We start from the raw sequence: 10,817 nt of genomic DNA, 5'->3' as shown, positions 1-10,817 counted from the left end.
TGAGTTCGAGTCTAAATCCTGCAAACAGTTTTAATCTGCCAGGAAGTTTTATATCAGCACCACTCCACTGCAGAGTGGAAATCTCATTCTGGTACACACATTTGTAAAATGTACACATGTTGTAAAATTCTATTGACTTTTTCAAATACATTCTTGCTTGTGGAATGCAGGTTATCTTTTCCAGTTGGTCTTCACCTGAAGGAATGACAAATTTAAATAATGGAAAATCTCATATAAAGATGTGAAACAAATACTAACAAAGAGATAGAGGGGCTGGCCAGTACTTACCTCAGCTAAGTACAGCCGATAGATACACAAAAAACAACCGTAAATTTACGTTCCTAGCTTTCCGAATAAATGTTCCTTTATCAGGGAGGAGAGAGGGGAAAGAAAGAGAAGAAGGGAAAGTGGATTTAGTTACTCACAACCCAGGTTATGAAGCAACAGTGAAAGGAACACAGGGAGGGTAACAAGGATGGAGGCATGGTTGTCAGAGGGAAGCCAAAGATATTCTATTGTAAGTACTGTGCCAGCTTCAAACCAAAGAGGATGCATACAGAAGTAAAGAGGTATATAGTATAAAGATGTAGGATGAAAAGATGCATGAATGGCTAAAGAGGAAAGGGAAAGAGGAGAAGACCGAAGAGTAAATGGGAGTGAGGTTGTTCAACGTAGGTTCAGTCCAGGGGGATGGCGGGATGAAAGGATGTGTTGGAGTGCAAGTTCCCACCTCCACAGTTCAGAGGGACTGGTGTTGGGTGGTAGAAGCCAAATGGCACATACGGTGTAGCAGGTTCCTAGGTCCCTAGAATTATGCTGGAGGGCATGCTCCACTACTGAGTATTGGACGTCTCGTAGGCGGACAGTTCGTCTGTGTCCGTTCATGCGTTCAGCCAGTTTAGTTGTTGTCATACCAATGTAAAAGGCTGTGCAGTGCAGGCATGTCAGCTGATAAATGACATGTGTAGTTTCACACATGGCCCTGCCTTGAATTGTGTATGTTTTACCAGTAGCGGGGCTGGAGTAGGTGGCTGTGGGGGGATGCATGGGTTAGGTTTTGCAGCGGGGGTCGGTTACAGGGGTAGGAACCGCTGGGTAGAGAAGGTAGTCTGGGAATATTGTAGGGTTTAACAAGGATGTTACGGAGGTTAGGGGGGTGACGAAAGGCAACTCTAGGTGGTGTGGGGAGAATTTTGCCAAGGGATGATCTCATTTCAGGGGTTGACTTGAGAAAGTCATATCCCTGGCGGAGTAATTTATTGATGTATTCGAGGCCAGAATAATATTGGGTGACAAGGGGGATGCTTCTGTGTGGTCTGAGGGTAGGAACATTGTTTTGGATGGGGAGGAATGTATTGCTCAGGAGATCTGTTTGTGGACAAGGTCTGCAGGATAGTTGCGGGAGAGGAAAGCACTGGTCAGGTTATTGGTGTAATTGTTGAGGGATTCGTCACTGGAGCAGATACGTTTGCCATGAATACCTAGGCTGTAGGGAAGGGAGCGTTTGATGTGGAATGGATGGCAGCTATCAAAGTGAAGGTGCTGTTGTTTGTTTGTGGGTTTGATATGGACAGAGGTGTGGATGTGAGCTTCAACAAGATGAAGGTCAACATCCATGAAGGTGGCTTGGGTTTTGGAGAAGGACCAGGTGAAATTCAGATTCGAAAAGGAGTTGAGGTTATGGAGAAAATTAAGGAGTGTTTCTTCACCATGAGTCCAGACCACAAAGATGTCATCTATAAACCTATACTACGCCAGGGGAAGCAGCTGTTGGGTCTTCAGGAAAGCCTCCTCCATGCGGCCCATGAAGAGGTTGGCATAGGATGGAGCCATCCTGGTTCCCATGGTCATAACCCTGATTTGTTTGCAGGTCTGGCCTTCAAAAGTGAAGTAATTATGGGTGAGGATGAAGTTGGTAAGTGTGATAAGGAACGATGTTTTTGGAAGATTTTCGGGTGGGTGTTGGGAGAGGTAGTGCTCAAGGGCAGAGAGACCATGGGTGTGTGGGATGTTTGTGTAAAGGGATGTAGCATCTATGGTGACAAGAAAGGCTTCAGGTGGGAGAGGAGTGGGAATGGATTTGAGGCGTTCTAGGAAGTGGTTTGTGTCCTTGATGTAGGAAGGGAGTCTGCGGGTGATAGGCTGGAGGTGTTGGACTACCAGAACTGAGATACGTTCTGTTGGGGCTTTGAAGCCTGCTACAATGGGACGGCCAGAATGGTTCTCTTTGTGGATTTTGGGTAATAGGTAGAAGGTAGGGGTGCGTAGCTCAGGTGCAGTGAGTAAGTCTATGGAAGCCGTTGTGAGGCCTTGTGAGGGCTCCTGGATTTTTAGGATTTTCTGCAGCTCAGTCTCAATGGAGGGAATGGGATCCTGGGTAACAGCTTTGTAGGTTGAGGTGTCAGAGAGTTGACGCAGCACTTCTGCCACATACTCCACACGGTCAAGTAGCACAGTTGTGGAGCCTTTATCCGCCGGGAGGATGACAATAGAGCAGTCTGTTTTCAGCTCCTTAATGGCACGGGATTCAGCTGGGGTGATGTTGGGGGTTGTCGGGATGTTCTTCAAGAAGGACTGGGAGGCAACACTGGATGTGAGGAATTCCTGAAATGTCTGCAAGGGATGTTTTTGGGGGAGGGGAGGAGGATCCCTTTGAGAAGGTGGTCGGAACTGTTCTAGACAAGGTTCAACACTAGATCTAGTATTTGGGGGCTGTGTTTGGGTAGTGAAGTGATATTTCCAGTTGAGGTTCCAGGTGAATGAGAGGAGATCTTTAACCAGGGCAGTGTGGTTGGCAGGGCCACGTGTGAAACTACACGTCATTTATCAGCTGACATGCCTGCACTGCACAGCCTTTTACATTGGTATGACAACAACTAAACTGGCTGAGCGCATGAACGGACACAGACAAACTGTCCGCCTAGGAGACGTCCAATACTCAGTAGCGGAGCATGCCCTCCAGCATAATTCTAGGGACCTAGGAACCTGCTACACCGTATGTGCCATTTGGCTTCTCCCACCCAACACCAATCCCTCTGAACTGCGGAGGTGGGAACTTGCACTCCAACACATCCTTTCATCCCGCCATCCCCCTGGACTGAACCTACGTTGAACAACCACACTCCCATTTACTCTTCGGTCTTCTCCTCTTTCCCTTTCCTCTTTAGCTATTCATGCATCTTTTCATCCTACATCTTTATACTATATACCTCTTTACTTCTGTATGCATCCTCTTTGGTTTGAAGCTGGCACAGTACATACAATAGAATATCTTTGGCTTCCCTCTGACAACCATGCCTCCATCCTTGTTACCCTCCCTGTTTTCCTTTCCCTGTTGCTTCATAACCTGGGTTGTGAGTAACTAAATCCACTTTCCCTTCTTCCCTTTCTTTCCCCTCTCTCCTCCCTGGTAAAGGAACATTTATTCCGAAAGCTAGGAACGTAAATTTTCGGTTGTTTTTTGTGTATCTATCGGCTGTACTGAGCTGAGGAATGTCAAATTTTTTCAGTCACCAAAGCTGTTTTCTGGAACATGTCCCTGAAGTGGTCCAGTGCAGGTTTAAGTCTTTCTTTCTCTGAGATCAATTTGTTCTACAACAGTCAATCAATCTGACTGCATGTCTGGGAGACTTTCAAGTGTCCTAATGTTCCTTTAGCACCCTGTCAGGGATCGGGATTATGCACAGTGCACTAATTCTTTACCCCAACAAATGATCGGCCACCATTTTATCACTTGTACACCACTAGTTTGGGCATCACTGCAGTAGAAGTTTATGACCTTCATACAGAGTTTCTTATTTACTATGGGTTTTTACATTTACAGATACTCTGTCCAGGTTATCTTATTTCCTAATTTTTTGAAACCAGTTAAATAACTTTTACAAATTACACACAACCTATTAAAATGTTTCAAATGGCTCTGAGCACTATGCGACTTAACTTCTGAGGTCATCAGTCGCCTAGAACTTAGAACTAGTTAAACCTAACGAACATAAGGACATCACACACATCCATGCCCGAGGCAGGATTCGAACCTGCGACCGACTTAGCCTATTATCAGCCTTTAAAATGTACTGGGTGTAACATTCACACATGAGGACTGTTCAGAAATTTCCAGAACATTTATTATTTTGTTCCAACAGTATGTTGGAGCGAAATGTGGTTGCCACCGCTGCACATAAATGTGTTTTATATACAACTGCCAGCAGTTTCATTGCTGTATGTGTGTTAGTTGTTATTCAGTGAGTAGAACGGTGTGTTGCACAGTTTTGAAGTTCATGATGACAGTATTAGAGGAGGATTATTAAAAGTTAACAAATATCTCTTCTTCAGAAATTGCCTTTCTTGTGATTGCCAGTATATATTTTATATTCTCGCTACTTTGACCATAATCAATTGTTTTGCTGCCCACAAAGCAAAACTTATCTACTGCTTTTAAGTGTCTCATGTCCAAAACTAATTCACTCGGCATCACCTGATTCAATTTGATTCCATTCCGTTATCCTCATTTTGTAGATTTCCATCTTATGTCCTCCTTATGTCCTGTCCTCTGCTGTGTCTGACAGAATTATAATGTCATTGGCACACCTCAAAGTTTCTATATCTTCCCCTTGGATTTTAATTCCATCTCCAAGTTTTCTTTTATTTCCTTTACTGCTTGCTCTATATATAGACTGAATATCAGGGACAGGCTACAACCCTATCTCACTCCAATTTCAACTACTGCTTGTCCTTCATTACCCTCAACTGCCATCTGGTTTCAGTAAAAATTATAAATAGCCGTCTGATCCCTGTATTTTACCCCAGCTACCTTTAGAATATGGTGGTGTGAGTATTCTATGCAACATTGCCAAAAGCTTTTTTACAAACGCTATAGACATTGGTTTGCCTTTCCTTAACCTATCTTTTACCAGAAATCATAAGGTCAGTATTGCCTCACATGTTCCTACATTTCTCCTGGATTCAAACTAATCTTCCCCGACGTCGTTCTCTACCTGTTTTTCCATTCTTCTTTAAAATATTTTAATTAGTATTTTGCAATCATGACTTATTAAACTGATAGATGTAGTTTTCACACCTGTCAGCACATGCTTGCTTTGGAACTGGAATTATTATATTCTTCTTAAAGTCTGATGATATTTTGCCTGTCTCGTACATCTTTCTCACCTGATGGAAGAGTTTTGTCATGGTTGGCTCTTCCAAGGCTGTCATAAGGTCAAATGGAATGTTTTCCATTCCCAGGGCCTTGTTTCAAATTAGGTCTTTCAGTGCTCTGCCAAATTCTTCACACAGTATCATTGCCCTCAAGTACATTCCCCTTGTACAGACCCTCTATATACTCCTTCTACCTTTCTGCTTTCCCTTCTCTGCTTAGGGCTGGTTTTCCATCTGAGCTCTTGATATTCCCACAGGTGGTTCTCTTTCTTCCAAGGGTCTCTCTAATTCTCCCGTAGGTGGTATCTATCTTTCTCCTAGTAATATATGCTTCTATATCCTTACATTTGTCCTCTAGCCATTCCTGGTTAACCATTTCACACTTTCTGACAATCTCATTTTTTTGACATTCGTATTCCCTTTCACCTGCCTCACTTACTGCATTTTTATATTTTCTCCTTTCATCAATTAAATTCAGTATTTCTTGACTTATCCAAGGATTTCTACTAGCCCTCGTCTTTTTGCCTACTTGATCAGGCGCTGCCTTCACTATTTCATCTCTCAAAGCTGTCCAATCACATTCTACTGTATTCCTTTCTCTGTTCTTGTCAATTGTTCCCCAATGCTCACTTTGAAACTCTCGAAAACCTCAGGTTTTTTCAGTCTATCTAGGTCTCATCTTAAATTCCCACCTTTTTTGCAGTTTCTTCAGTTTTAATCTACATTTCATAACCAACAAATTGTGATCAGAGTCCACATCTGGCCCTGGAAATGTTGTACAATTTAAAATCTGGTTCTGTAATCTCTGTCTTATCACTTCATAATCAGTCTGAAACCTTCTGCAGTCTCCAGGTTTCTTACAGATAAACAACCTTCTTTGATGATTCTTAAACCGTGTTAGCTATGATTAAATAATGCTATGTGCAAATATTCTATGAAGTAGCTTCCTATGCTATGAGTAATAATGGATAAAAATCTAAATTGGACTGAGCGCACAGCTGCAATGTGCAAGAAGGCATTAGCATCTCTTCATGACCAACAAAAATATAAAAAGCTGTTCCCTCTTGACCTGTAAAACAAGCTTGTACAAACTATTACATTTCCAATTACTAACACAGCAATGTTATCCTGCTACGGGTTTCTCAGGAAAAATCATGGTGCCTGGAACTGGTAACGAATGCTCGTGTTCATTATATCTGCTATGTTCAACTCTTTGATCACAATCACATGTGAAACTATCCTGGCTGCATGCGGAGAAGCACAGCGAACACTGCACCTCATGTCTCTCCTCTACGTTAGTGCTCTTATGTGAACAACATAGCAGAAATACCTGTTCCCATCACAGCAAAATCGTTTCTGTCCCTCCATCACTTAGCCACTTCCTCGAGGCCCATCTCAATGGCAGGAACCCAACTCGGGAATAAACTCCCGCATTATATTAGAGAGCTCCAGCTTCAGAAGACGACTACTACTACTACTACTACTACTACTAGTGGCAGCAACTGCAGTAGTAAAAATACAGCCAGTATTAACTTAATTAGTTTGTAGTATTATTTATTCACATTACAACTTCAGACAATCAAATCATTTTAATATTATTTGTCATATTAAGATTATTACTTCTTAGAAAAATACAATGTAAAAAAGGTATTGTATATGTGAAACCCTGTCCAAATGTAAAAGAGGCCTGACGGCCAAATCAGATCATATTAAATAATTAAATAAATAAAATAAAATTAAAATAAATGTTACCTCTTTGTGTGGCAAAGTCAGTGTTGATTGTGGTTATATGGTCATGAAGAACTGGAGATATAATTCTCCAAAATTATAGCCACATAGATACAGAAACGCAACTATATCACACAGCTGGCAAGATGTCCTGTTCCCTTTTATATCACATAGATTGCATCAAAGATTCATAAACTGCTTGAAACATATATTGTAATTGACCTTTCTCTCACAATAGCTGTAATAACAGTGTGTCTATGCCAACAAGGGGGGGGGGGGGGGGGGGGGGGGAATTCCGGATATTTCCATTAAAAATACACTTTTTCCCTGGTTAAAATACGCTATACACTGGGTGAAATTAAGTGTTTCCCATGTTAAGTGACAATATACTACCCAATGGAGCAGTAAAATCCTTTTAATGGTAAAGGTTTTACACTCCAACATAGAACTTTTAGGTGCTTCAGGAAACAAAATCCAGTAAAAAAAAAAAATGCTTTTTGGAAAGATTTTTGATGCATGGTAACATGTACACAGCATATTTTCATATTATGAAAGAACAGATACAAATTCCACCAAATACAGCATGGTAGCATCTGAAGTTCTGATATCAACTTGCAATGCACTTTTGTCAGCCGACCATAGCTCACATCATGTGATCTCATCAGCCAATAATGGCAGATAGAGCATATGAAATGTGATGTAGTGAGCCAATTGCAACATCACTATTAAGTAGGGCAAACACACATATAGAAAAAGTAAATTGTTTAAATTAATACATATCATATAGCTAAAAGAAAAGCTTAGTGTTCACATATAAGGTCTGTTCAAAAAATTCTGGAACATTTGCAATTTTGCGCCAATGGTGTGTTGGAGTGAAATGTAGTTGACATCCCTGCATGCGCCCGTTTTTAACATGCAACTGCTCGAAGTTTCATTGTTATATGTCTGTTAGTTATTGTTCAGTGCGGTATTGAGTAGAACATTGTCACCAGTTTGTGAATTTCAAGATGGCAGAGTTAGAGGAGAAATGCGTCTGCATTAAATTTTGCATGAAATTCAAGGAAACATTTACAGAGACATGCCAAACGATGCACGCTGAAATTAAAGACAACCCTTGTTCAGAACGCCCTTAAGACATCTACCAATGATGCTCATGTTAGAAACGTCAACGAAATTGTGTATGCCAATCGAAGACAGACTGTCCAAGAGATTGCAGAAGAATGTAACATTTCAGTTGGAACATCATGAAATCCTGACACAGCATTTTGGAATGTATCATGTTGCTGCCAAGTTCATCCCATGGCTCATAAGTCAAGACCAGAAAGACATTTGCCTCACAATCTGTGAAGAGCTTTTGGGTAGCACAAATGATAACGAGATGTTCCTTAGAAGAATCATAACTGGTGATGAGACATGGGTCTACTGTTATGTTGTTGAGACCAAGGTTCAATCTTCACAATACATCAGAAAAGGTTCTCAAGACCAAAAAAAAGCTTGTCAAGTCGGGTCAAAAGTCAAAGCCATGCTGAAAATTTTCTTTGACTTTGAAGGATTAGTTCATCATGAATTCGTGCTATAGGGACAAAACGTTAATGAATGGTACTATTGGGACACATAGCAACACCTGCAAGAAAATGAGAGAAGGAAATGGCCTGAAAGTTCATGGCTCTAGCATCACTATAACATACCTGCATATTCATCCCTGTTGGTGTGTGACTATTGCACAAAAGTGAAATCTCTGTGCTGCCTCATCCTCTGTACTGTCCAGGCCTGACCCCTGCGGAAAACTCTGGTGAAAGAGCAATGATTTGGAAAGATAGACGAGATAAAAGTAAATTTGCAGACAGCACTTCATGTGATCCAGCAGGAGGCATACCAAGATTACTTCCAGAAGTGGAAACAGTGTTGTGAGTGGTGTATCAGTTGTGGAGGAGAGAATTTGAAGGAGACCATGTACAATAACTAAAAGGTAAGTGTAGAAAAAATTTGTGGACAAAGTTCTGGAATTTTTTAAACAGATATCATACAATATTTGTCTTTTTTAACATGTGTTACCCTTTAAAATATATCAAACACAAATGTCCCAGCTAAATTTTAAATAATGGCATAAGTGGCTGGTCTTCCAGGCCTGAAATTTTCTATGTTATTGGTACCCAAAGTGTTAAGTTTTGAATGAGACTCAAATGCTCCAAGATTTACAAAATTTATCTCACATTCTCACAGGTAGTGCAATTCATCCTGCATAAAAGGAAATTTACTGTTAGAAATGTAAACTCATGGAAAGCAGTTTGTTGTCAAGAAATATTGCATAGTCTTTGTCCTAAAGCCTTTGACAAATTTTGCTGTCAGCAGACACTTGTGAGTGAACTGTGTTTTGTTGTTGTAAGTGGCACATTTTCTTTGCAACTATAAGTTTTATTTTGGCATTATATTCTTGTTTATGTCTTATTGCTACAGTATTATTCTGCAGAAGCAGGCTAAAGTGAAATTCTCACCAGTCAAAATCACAAAAGTTTAACTGCAAACTAAAACAATGAAAAATTCCTGGAATTTAAAAAAAATTCCTAAGTTTTTCCTGTCTGAAAAAATTCTTCCAGATTTCCTGATTGTCCCAGTGCATATACTGCCTGAATAAATGTGTGTTATGAAAAAGAAATGTTATTGACAGTGATAATCTCTCACTAGTACAGAACCCCAACAGCTTATTGTGAGTGCTTAATGGAGCCAACATTATTCTATGTCATGCAAGTTCTGGTAATGAAAACTCCAAGCAGCATATTTAAGCAACACGAACAGTAACACCCAGGACAACACACACAAGAAGACAAAAAGTATACACTATTTTGCTTGCGACAAATTGGAATGATTTGAATTCAGATGAAACTGTTAGTAGCCTTAAACTGACACAAATAATACTCGCTTTCCAAAGTGTTACACAAGTTATATTTCTGACATGCTTAGTTCAAGGTGCAGGAAAGATTAATGGACTGTTGTTACAAATGACTCAGTTGACACTTTCTTTTCCAAATGTAACACTTGCTGCTTTTCATGAAGGTGGTGATGTGTCTATAAATGATTAATAATTCATGGCTATTGTGTACTGACTATTTAAAGTGTAAATTAAGTACTTCTGCTTTCCCAGTAGACCTGCCGCCATTATGTGGGGTAAATGTGCTTTTCTGGTAAGAAAATTAAAAGGAGTTTCATAGTTAAAGGTATTAGTATTAAACTCCACGAGTTCCTGAAGTGTCATTAAAGATAAATAACCGCTACACACTGCTGGCAAGCTTTTATTTCACTGTTGGTAACTTTACTCATCATATATAATTCAACTGCAGTGTGTTGGAATTGCAGTGACCCCCTCTCCCACAAAATTGTCCAATATTCTTAGGGCATGCACGGTTATCTTTATACAGATACAGTTGCATGTATTAAAGTACTGTTCACATTTCAGATAATATTTAAAATTAAAGTTTAACTAAGAGAGGTAGAACACATGAGAAGCGGGATCAAAACCGAGGGGGCACACTGCATGTTCTAATTAAATTATTCACATCTGAAAAAGAGGTGTTCCTATCATGTAACCAATGCAGCAGAGTAATTACTAATAGATTTCCGTCAAGCATATGGCAAGGAGCCACACTGCTGCCTGTTAATGAAGGTACAAGCATATGGAATGGAATTCCCAGGTATGTGAGTGGCCTGAAGACTTCTTAAGTCACAGAACCTAGTATGTTGTCCATGATGGCCAGTGTTCATCATAGATAAGAATATCATCAGGAGTGCCCCCAACAAGTGTGGTGGAACCGCTGTTATTTTATAAACACACAAATGATCTGACGGACAGGTAACCAACAGTCTGCAGCTGTTTGCTGATGATACTGTGATCTGTGGGAAGGTGATCTCACTGAGTAATTGTAGGAGGATACAAGATG

The sequence above is a fragment of the Schistocerca gregaria genome, chromosome 2, assembly GCF_023897955.1.
Source record: "Schistocerca gregaria isolate iqSchGreg1 chromosome 2, iqSchGreg1.2, whole genome shotgun sequence".
In the NCBI taxonomy this organism is placed as follows: Eukaryota; Metazoa; Arthropoda; class Insecta; order Orthoptera; family Acrididae; genus Schistocerca; species Schistocerca gregaria.
Note: the sequence above shows the minus strand (reverse complement) of the source record.